The following is a 10,437-nucleotide window of genomic DNA, read 5'->3' as shown; positions in this document are numbered from 1 at the left end:
ACAGGAAATAAATAAGGAGGAGCTCTGGCTCGTTGACTGACTTAGTGATGGAGAAGTCGAAAGCCATCAAAGTGCAGCTGCGAAATCCATCGGCTCGGCCAGGGTAGCGTTGCAGTCAATCCAAGTGGATCTAATAGAGGTACTCCCCGGCAAATGTCCATCAGTGACACACAGGTCTCTTCTCTACTCAAGTCAGTTTCTGAGGCCTCATCACAGAGACTCTGCAATATCATTAGTATCCTTATCCCCAATCTCCACCTCTTCTAGGACATCTTCTTGCTACATCAGGGTTACACATCCATTTTTTTGTGCTCTCATGATATCCTTTTCCCCATCATAGCAAGGCTGTCACTGGTAAGCGCCTGCACTTGTTTGTTTCCCCCACTGGACTCCATGGGAACAGTGAATGCATCTACCCAAGTCACTGGCATATCCCCCAGCGCGTAGCCGAGAACATGCCCATCTCTAGATCCATCGTTTGACTTTGTCTTTTTAAGCATCTCAGTAAGATCTTCTGGACCACCCTGGAAATCATCTGAGACATCTCTGTGAAAAGAAGAGTGATTGGTCCTGCGATGAGGGAGTTGTCTCAGCTCCCTGCCAGCCAGGCACCTCAACCCAAGTGAACTAGATTTGCACCAGAGACTCCCTGCAGGTCCTCACCTGAGAAGTGTGAGTGGTGTGATGATCGAAAGTGACAAGTGATCTTTCCCAAAGAGACAAGGGGATAGAAGGAAGCAAATGGAGCAGACTTTACTCCAGCAATGTCAGTATGCAACCCAGAATAATACCACTGAGGAAAACCTGGACTGAGGAATTTTTAATCAAAAAAACCAACTACGTGTACAACCTTACTTTATATCTGCTTTTCTTTCTAGTTAAGTTGGGTCTTCCACTTAAAGTGTTTTTAAATAGACTTTTAACAAGGCAGAAGGAGCTCATTCTTTCACGTGTCTCCCTCCAAAAAGTTTTTCCATGGGATCCAAGTGAAAAAGCCTGGCTGATCCTCGACTTTCTAAATAGGTGGGCTCTGCACTTATCTCTGACATAGATGCCCTGCATTTATTTGAGTTCAGGTGTATCAGACTGTGAGCATATGTTTAAAAAAAAATGTCCTTTAAGGCATACTAAAGACTGTTGAAGCATTCCTTCTTTCTTGTAGAAACCCAGGGATGAATTCCTCACCGTTGAGGAAAAGTCCAAAAGAGAAAAGGAGCCAGCCAGGGGGAAAAGAGAACCCAGAGAGCTGGTCGAGGCAGATCTGGAAAGACCAGCTCCCCAGCCTCTAATCTGCAGTCATGGGAAATCCCAGAGAACCTGTCTCTTTCTCTTTCATTTTCCCTGAAAAATATTATGCAGAGCTTCTCCCCTGAGCTTCACTGCACCCCAGTATTTGGGATAATTGCATCCCACCTCTCTTAGGCTTGGGTGCTAAAATCTCACAGAGTTGGGTTTTTAAAGAAAGCAGGTTTAAAACTGTCAGCAAGAGAGAAGGCCAAATTGCTCTCGTGCTTGAGCCCGTGGGCCAATTTGTTTGTAATTGGATTGGTATGCAGCGAAGATAGAGCTGTCTGGGGGAAATGCTCCATGACCCCTCTCTTCAGGGAACGTTCCTTCTGACGCTGCTGCTAGCCCAGCACCAGCCGTCATGGGGGAAAGGCAGAGAGACCTTGAGCCCAGAGAAGGGCCAATCCTATGTGTTCCTAAGACAGAAGGACAGCAGGGAATGCCCCCAAATAAACCCAGAAGTCAGAGCACACATTGCCAGGGCTGTGTCCAAAGTCAGAGGCTGCGGGCCAGGGAGGAAGCTGCAATGAGGGGAGGGGAGGGGAGGAGAGAGGCCCCCAACATGAGACTAACAGCAGCCTCAGACCAGGAACCAAAGGAACTCTTTAAGAAAATGGAATTGCTACCACTTCTAATGCCCCCTCAGTTGGGCCCGGAGCGTCCAACTGTCAGGCAATCATATAAATTCCATCCCAAGGCCGGCAGCAGCTGCGGAGGCTAAAAAATGTAGGCTTGGGAGGAAACAGATCTGGGTTCTAATCTTGGTTTTGCTATTTCCTATTTATGAGATTTTAGGCAAGATATTTAACCCAACTGAACCCCAGTTTTCTGATCTGTAAAATAAAAATAATAATTCCTACAAGAAGGCTGACTTGAAAGGATTTTAAAAGTTTGAAGAGCCATATTGGGTACCATTCATTGTCAGTTAGCGTTGTCCCCAACCCCTACCTATAGGTTCCCCTTTATCTCAGGTGCTTGATGCCTGGGAACCACACATCCCAGACTTCCTCTCCACCAAGGTTCTGGATATGACATGTTTAACAATAAAATTCATTTGTGAATTTATTTGTAAGGTGGGAGAGAGCAAGGGCCCCTCTTCCTCTGTCAGCAGCAGTGTGGGTAACTGAGCGTGACTGTCAGTAAATGTGGCCAGTGAGGCAGCTGGCTGGTCTCCTTCACTGCCAGGCCCCCGCTTCAGGGCTGCGAGTCAGTTGTAATTTCCTGCAGCTCCTGATCTCGGGTGGCAGCCTGTGGGGATATAACCTGAAAGCTGGGAGTAGCCCACCTTGCTTTCCTGACTCCAGGTTTTTCCACAATCTGGTAAGCACTGCCTTTGTCTCCTATCGCGGAGTAGCAAGCTATTGCAAACTTAGCAGCCTGAAGTAACCCCCATTTATTACCTCACAGCTCTATAGGTCAGAAGTTCAGGCTCAGCTGGCTTCTATGCCCAGGGTCTCACAAGGCTGAAACCAAGGTGTCAGACAGATTGGGATCTTACCTGGAGGCTCTGGAAAGAATCTCCTCCCAGTTTCTTTCAGGATGTTGGCAGAATTCACCTCTTTATGGTTTTAGGACTGAGGTCCACAATTCCTTGCTTGCTGTCAGCCAGAGGCCTCTCCAGCTCCTAAAAGCCACCCACGTTCCCCGCCCCCTCCGCCCACACATGGCCTCCTCTACCTTCAAACTAGCAACTGCACATCAAGTCTTTCTTAGAACATCGTGGCCGGCAATAGGACCCTCAGGTCAAATGCCCTCACACTTCTGCTCTGGCTCTCTTTTCTGTTCTCAGCTGAGAACATGCCCTGCTTTTAAGGGCTCTTGTGATTAGATCAGGCCACCCAAGTAATCTCTTTCTTAAGATAAACTATGCCATATAACACAACATAATCACAGGAATGATGTATGAGCACATTCAGAGCTTCTGGGATTAGTGAGGGAACTTCTTTAGGGGATCATTTTAGAAACTCAGCCTGCTATAGCACCTAATTCCCTCTATTAAATCATATTCTGCTTGAAAACCTAGAGGAGTTTCGGTTTTCCTGTACTGAACCATAAGTGACCTGAGATCACTGTCTGCAAACAAACTCTTCTGAAGTAGAGAAAACAACCCTTCAGATTATAATGGTCTTACCCTTAGAGGATTCTGGACCCTTAACCAACAAACGTCAGTTCAGCAATTATTTAGCAACTGTCATGTATCAGTTTGTACCATATTTCAGGGAATCAAAAGAGAATAAGAAACCTTACCAATGTGGTCTAATGGGCAAAATAGACACATGAACAGAGAATTTCAATGTATCATCACAGATGATAAGAGAGATTAGTTCAAAAGTGAGTATCACTCATTTACTCAAGAAATATTGATTGATCTGACATCTACTCAAGATCAGGCACTGGCTTAGGTTCAAGTGATTTAAAGACCAATGAGGCCAGTTACTGCCCTAGAAAATCTCAACGCTTGTGGACGAGTGATATGCAATCATAATAAAATGCTGTGTTATAATAATGTAACATTTTTTTTTACTTTTTTACGAGTTACCCCACACTATGCTAAATACTTTCCACACATTATCCTATTTAAACTTCACCTTAAGCCCGAGAGTTAGATACAATTATTTTCTAAATCTTACAGAGGAGGAAACTGAGACTGAAAACAATTGTCACAATTCTCTAGGAAAAGATATATCTGGGTTTGCAACCAGATAGACTCAATTCTAATACCCCTCGTAGTGGATAATGTCGAATATCTAATGGCTTCACTTCCCACAGCCAGAACCTGCCCTCTATCTTGGAGAGCTATCCTTTGAGTCTAGTCTCCTTGGCACACGCAGATGGAGAGACCAAAAGTGCCTGGGAGCGCACACACGGCCCCTGGGTGGTCCTTAACTAGTTACTGATGGATGTGAGAGTCTGAAAGCTCTAGTTTCTTTGCCTTCACTCAGGACAACTCTAAGGCTTGATTTATAGAGTTAATAAGTTTGCCTGCAGATCGGGCAAAAACCACCCTCTGTGTGACTTTGTGATTGCACACTTACTTGGCTTCCTCCCCTCCCTGCCCTCTGCCCCCACCCACTACTTTCCTAGTTTCCCTTGGGAATTTCCTTACAAATATTTGCTCACAGATCTGAGAATCTGCCCTAAGACACCCCTGCTCTGATATTTATACTACGCCACTATGGGAACCCAAAGAAGAGGGTGATTAACTCAGTTTGAGGCAGTTGGCAAAAATTTTACAAAGAAAGTCATATTTCCGGTCTTGAAAGATAAGCAGAGATCTGCCGAGGTGGACGAGTGGGAATAAGAGTATTCCAGGCCAAGGAAATTACACATACAAAAATGGAGTGACAGGAAAATGAGGGCAAGTCAAAGGCTGGATTAAAAAATTGTATGTGCTGGAGCAGAAGGTAGATGGAGTTGAGGGCCTGCCGGGACTTAAGAGCTCTCTGGCTGGGAGAAGCACCAAAGACTATTAAGGGAGGTTGCAGCATGATCAGATTTATGTTCTCATGCAACAAATATTTATTGAGTGTTTACAACGAAGGTAGGAAACCAACCCAGGTACTGGGCATATCACAATCAAGAGCAACCTGGTCTATGTCCTCACTGAGTTACAGAATAATCCTTGTTGGTCCAATACAGTAACCACTAAATACATGTGTCTATTTACATTTAAGTTAACTAAGATTGACATTTAGTTCCTCAGTCATATTAGCTGCCTTTCAAGTGTTCAGTAGCCACATGTGGCTATCTCACTGGACAGCACAGGTATAGGACACTTTCATCATTGCAGACAGTTCTATTGGATGGTACTAGTCTAATCACATGAGAGGATGGCTCTGAGTTTTCCATCTAATTGTTAGTTTGTATGTGGCTATCTCCTGTTTAGTCTTTTTTTAAAATATTTTATTTATTTATTTGGCTGTGCCAGTCTTAGTTGCGGCATGTGGGTTCTTTAGTTGTGGCATGTGGGATCTTTAGTTGCAGCATGTGGGATCGAGTTCCCTGACCAGGGATCGAACCCAGGCACCCTGCATTGGGAGCACAGAGTCTTAGCCACTGGATCACCAGGTAAGTCCCCTACTTAGTCTTTTTTAAAAGTCACTTCTTGTGCTTTTCTTTTTTGCACGGAGGAATCTGAGGATTCTTTTGATTGCAGGACCACCTGCATTTGGCAATCAAATCGTAGTGGTGGTTGTCAAAAGACCAGGATTGCAGAAATCCCTTTGAAAATGCACGTGGTCCTTTTATGTATTGGATGAGGGAGATATGCTCACACCTGCCTAGAGAACCCAAGTAGTGGGATCTGCCTGCCTCAGTCTGTTTACCTTGTTCACTCTGAATGTTTGTAGCTCAAAGTACATCCTCTAAAAGCAAAATAATATTCATGAAAGAGGCACAAACTGAATTACTCACCTGGAGTTCTGTCATTTCCAGGGCTACAAAAATGAAAGTAAAACAGCCACTAGCAGCAGTAATCTCTGAAATCTGTATGGTAATGAAAACTGATTTTTTAAAAAATGTTTACATGGTAAGCTGATAGGAACTGGCGTTTGCTTTGAAGAGTCATTTCCCTTTATTTCTTCATCTTCCATTTTCTTAAAAAACCAGTGAACAACAAAGTTTTTACTGATATACTAGAATAAACCTATCATAAACATAAAAACGGAGCTATGTCATCAAATATTTCCATCGAAGTGTCACTACAGGGAAATTTGTACCTAACAATTCTGAAGTATGCAATACAAAACTTAATGACTATGGCATTCAAAAACTAAATTCACCCTAAAGAGGCAATTTAATACTCAGCTGAGAAAAGATTATGTTTCCCTATTCCTGGTATGATACAGCTTTCAGGCTCCAAACAAACATTGCTGATCTTATGAAAGGACCCCTCTTTATTATAATAATAGGAGGAGTTAAGTTATGCATAAGAGAAAATGATGTATTTTAAAATAATAATATCAAGTTTTCTTGACTGTGATGCCTGTGTGAGAACCTTAACTCAGCTTTGTAGGATTTTTAGTAGTCTTGATTTAAAATCAGCTGGTACACACTAGTAGACCAGTTCCTCAAGGCCTGGCGCAGCTGCAGGAACCAGCAGCCAAGTAGCAAAGATTGTATTATTTCCAGGGGAGAGAAGATGTCATCACAATCAATAGGATTGCTTTTTACAGATAGTTGGCTTCGCTTGGTTTGGGTTTTTTGTTTTTGTTTTTGTGTAGCCCTTGGTTAATTCTGTTGCCCCGGCACCTGCAGGCCAAAGGGTACAGGATCTTCCCTCTCTCCTCTTTGTCTCATTCCGCAAGCCTACGGGGGCAATAATGACCAAACTCTTGGAGTTTTCCCGTTGATTATAGAGAGGTGCATTGTATTCACAGTATATTCTTGCAGCCCTGCCCCCAGATGAAAGGAAGAGCATGAAAGCGCCAGCAGAGCCAGGACTCTGCTTTTCCAGCTCTAACATGCCATCAAACACGGACGGGGCGCTCGACTGACAGAGGCATTCCGTTGTTCATGTGCACCGAGTTCAGCTGGGAGCAGCGGAGCGGCTGAGATCAACAGGTGGCCTCGCTAATGGAACAGATTCACTCATTGTTTATGTGTTTAATGAATCATTGAGTTACCGATCAGCAGTGAGCAATGGAAGCTGTTCAAACAGAAGGGCAGCCCAGCCGTGAGGTGGAGCAGCCGCCGTGCTCCTTTGAAGCCCTGCTAGCCCCACGGGGAGTGCGGGAGGCTTGGGGGTTACTCCCTATGGTTCCCAGAGAAACTGGTGGCGAGAAGAGGGTGTTGTTTCTAATTGCATGATGAAAGTCAGCTCAGGGGACAGACCAAAGGGCCAAATATAGAAGGGAAGGGAAGGAAAACATCTGAATCAAAGGTTGAGGTAAAACGGAGAGACAGGTGTTTGCGGCGAACCGTGCAATAACCCTCACCTTGGCTTTCGCTCCTCAGGAAGGAACCGAGTGGGAAAGGTCCGAAAGAAGTGAGAAAAAGCAAGGCTCAGGATTCGGAGGCCGATTGTCTAACAAAGGGTTCATGGTACAGTGGCGATGCTCTGTCGTATCAAGAGGCAAGGCTGACCCTTCTTTGTGGGATTCCCACGTGTTGCACCAGGCCTTTCCTGTGAGCAGAATTTGACTAGATTCTATACCAGAATTGTTTTTAAGGGGCTGTGCTTTTCTTTTTTTCTCCCACAAATAAGACTTTGTATTTGTCACCATTAAAAGTCTGCATTTTAGGTAGAGAATGGACTTGAGGACACGGGAAGGGGAAAGGGCAAGCTGGGATGAAGGGAGAGAGAGGCATGGACTTATATATACTACCAAATGTAAAATAGGTAGCTAGTGGGAAGCAACCACATAGCACAGGGAGATCAGCTCGGTGCTTTGTGACCACCTAGAGGGGCGGGATAGGGAGGGTGGGAGGGAGACGCAAGAGGGAGAAGATGTGGGCATATATGTATATGTACAGCTGATTCACTTTGTTATACAGCAGAAGCTAACACACCATTGTAAGCAATTATACTCCAATAAAGATGTGAAAAAAAAAAGTCTGAATTTGGAGCAGATCTGTGGACTGGTGGCCCATCTCCATCAGCTTGCACAACCTTGTCGCCAGTCTCATCCCCGGGAGCTTTTCCAGAACCATTGCCTTCACTATGAAGTGCCATGAGTTTCCCAATGTAAACCTGGGCTTCTGCAGTGCTTTTACTTTTCTAATGAACACATCATAAAGCGGTGTTTCTAGATTGGCAAGCCTTTTCTATGTCTCTCCCAGTGCAATCTGGAATCAAGTTATAGAGCCCTTCTTTCAAATCATTTGTCTGTACCTCTTGGGTCATGATTTCCATCATCTTTTTCTAGATTTGGGGGACCTATAGGTAGGTGCTGAGTGTAAGAGTTCTTCCAAATCTGGTTGTTTCTTTTTCTGTTTTTTTAATGAAACCAACACAACAGACAAAGCAAATGGCCATCAGTAGTCTTGACATCAACCTGAGCTTCAGTCATGGTCTGCCATTCTTTTGACCATGGAGCACATTTTTTCATGGGTAAGATCCATGCCATGGAAGTTGGTCAGACAGTTTTTGCCCTGAATATCCTCGGCAGTTAGCTTGGATTTTCTAAGTGCAACTTCATCCTTCTGTAGATCAACAAGGCTCACTTTAAAAATATGACACTTGAGGGCTTCCCTGGTGGCGCAGTGGTTGAGAGTCCTCCTGCCGATGCAGGGGACACGGGTTCGTGCCCCGGTCCGGGAAGATCCCACATGCCGCGGAGCGGCTGGGCCCGTGAGCCATGGCCGCTGAGCCTACGCGTCCGGAGCCTGTGCTCCGCAACGGGAGAGGCCACAACAGTGAGAGACCCACGTACCGCAAAAAAAAATAAAAAATAAAATATGACACTTGAGGCCATCAGATGCAATTTTGGTTCCTTGAGTCCTTGAGAGTATTGTTTCTTGTGCTTCTGATATTGAACATAGCTGATGCTGAAACCTTGCATAATGATTAGTCAAATCCATTTCACCTGCCTTCACTAATCAAGGTCATTTTAAGACTTGAATGTCCTCCAGGCAACATGCAGCCTAAACAATAAGATGTTTGGATGAGTTTTTTCCAGGAACTTGGAGTCGCAGCTGCAACTGGTTGAAGCTGAGTTAGTTAAAGACTGGATAGGACCTCTGATCCTCCAACTGGGCATGTGCGAGTGTCCTCTTGGTGACCTTTTGATGGCAGAGGACTGAAAACTCCACCCCCAGATCGTGCTAAGTGCCTCCACTTTTGAACTACAGAGGCCTGTACTTAGTTACACCTGCGCAGAACCATGATTACCGCACCTTTTCCCCATGCCCCCCATGCCCCTCACATGCCCCATGCCTCAGATGCCCCGCTTCCATATTTATTATCCCATAAACACCCCCAGCCCCTTGCCTATGGGGAGGCGGAATTGAGTCTTGTCTCCCATCTCCTCATTTGGTCCACCTTGCAAATAAGCCCACTCTTTGCTGCAGGCCTGGGTGTCTCAGCATTTTGGCTTGCTGAGTGCCAGGCAAAACAAGCTGGTTCAGTAACAAAGCTTTCTTACCAATCTTTCTTAGAAAAGGGACTAACAACTTTCTTCTTGGCTCCCTTTTAGCCACTTTTCTGGGCTCTGGGGGTTTTTATCCCCCTAAGGTAAGAAACCTATGAGAGAGATGGCAGAGTGTGGTTTGGTGAGGAGAGCACTGTGCTTTGGTTTAAGAAATGTGTTTCAACTCTGCCACTGTCCTTGGAGCACCATTGGCCACATGCTCTCTATGGTAGAGACTGACAGGCTATTCACCAAAATCAGTATCCTTCCCTCCTGGACACACAAGCTAAACCCTGTTCCCAGTCTTCCTTACAGTCAGGTGTGTCTGTATGACAAGTACTGGCCAAGGAAATGTGAACCAGGGTCAGGCAATTGGCAATCAGGCCTGGATCATAATCCTTCTAGATGACCCTCCACCTTCTCTTTTTCCTCACCTTCAGCTATTGATATGTAGGGTTGGCTTCAAGATCGCAGATCTCTTGAAGATCCCCTCAGCCCTCAGGGTGGCCAAGCAGGGCAGCGGGTGTGCCCAGCTTGGCACCTCAGCTATAAGCAATCTCCTCTGTTTACCTTAGTTCACTGTGCAAGCATTAACTCCTCCTACTGTGCGCCTCAAAATCCCAAAGTAAGGAAGCATTCCAATGGCCTCTGCAGTTCCTTCCAGGCCTATCATTTTGGATCTGAAGCTGTCGCCTCATTTATACTTTCATCCCTAAACAAAGACAAGAAGGACACTCTTCTGTCCATTCAAGATCTCCTAGAGGAAGGAGTGGGACTCCTCTCCATTACCGTCTCCTTCAAGGTTAGAGAGAAAAGGGAAGACTGTAGAAGGGAGAGAAAACAAAAAGTCTGTGAGGGCCTATCAGTTAGTTAATGGAAAGGAAGCATAAGGGGCAGTGGCATGAAATCTGGGGGACTCCAGGCCAGAGAATGAGGGCATCATTTGCCCTTGCACCTGGCTGGCAGCAGATCTTGGGGTTATAAATCCTGAATGAATGAGGGGCTAGAGCAGTGACAACAAGCTTCTATTCCACTAGCACATCTCTTTTTTTTTTTTTTTTTTTTTTTTTTGGCCGTACGC

At 45.2% G+C, this 10,437-nt stretch overlaps 1 pseudogene; it reads right to left on the bottom strand.

The window, feature by feature from the left end:
• Positions 1 to 2,481: 2,481 nt before the first annotated feature.
• Positions 2,482 to 10,029, bottom strand: LOC103081622 (40S ribosomal protein S3a-like; annotated as a pseudogene).
• Between the last annotated feature and the right edge of the window lie 408 nt (positions 10,030 to 10,437).

This window comes from Lipotes vexillifer, unplaced genomic scaffold (assembly GCF_000442215.2).
Source record: "Lipotes vexillifer unplaced genomic scaffold, Lipotes_vexillifer_v1.1 scaffold43, whole genome shotgun sequence".
Lineage (NCBI taxonomy): Eukaryota > Metazoa > Chordata > Mammalia > Artiodactyla > Lipotidae > Lipotes > Lipotes vexillifer.
This window is presented reverse-complemented; position numbering and strand designations above follow the sequence as displayed.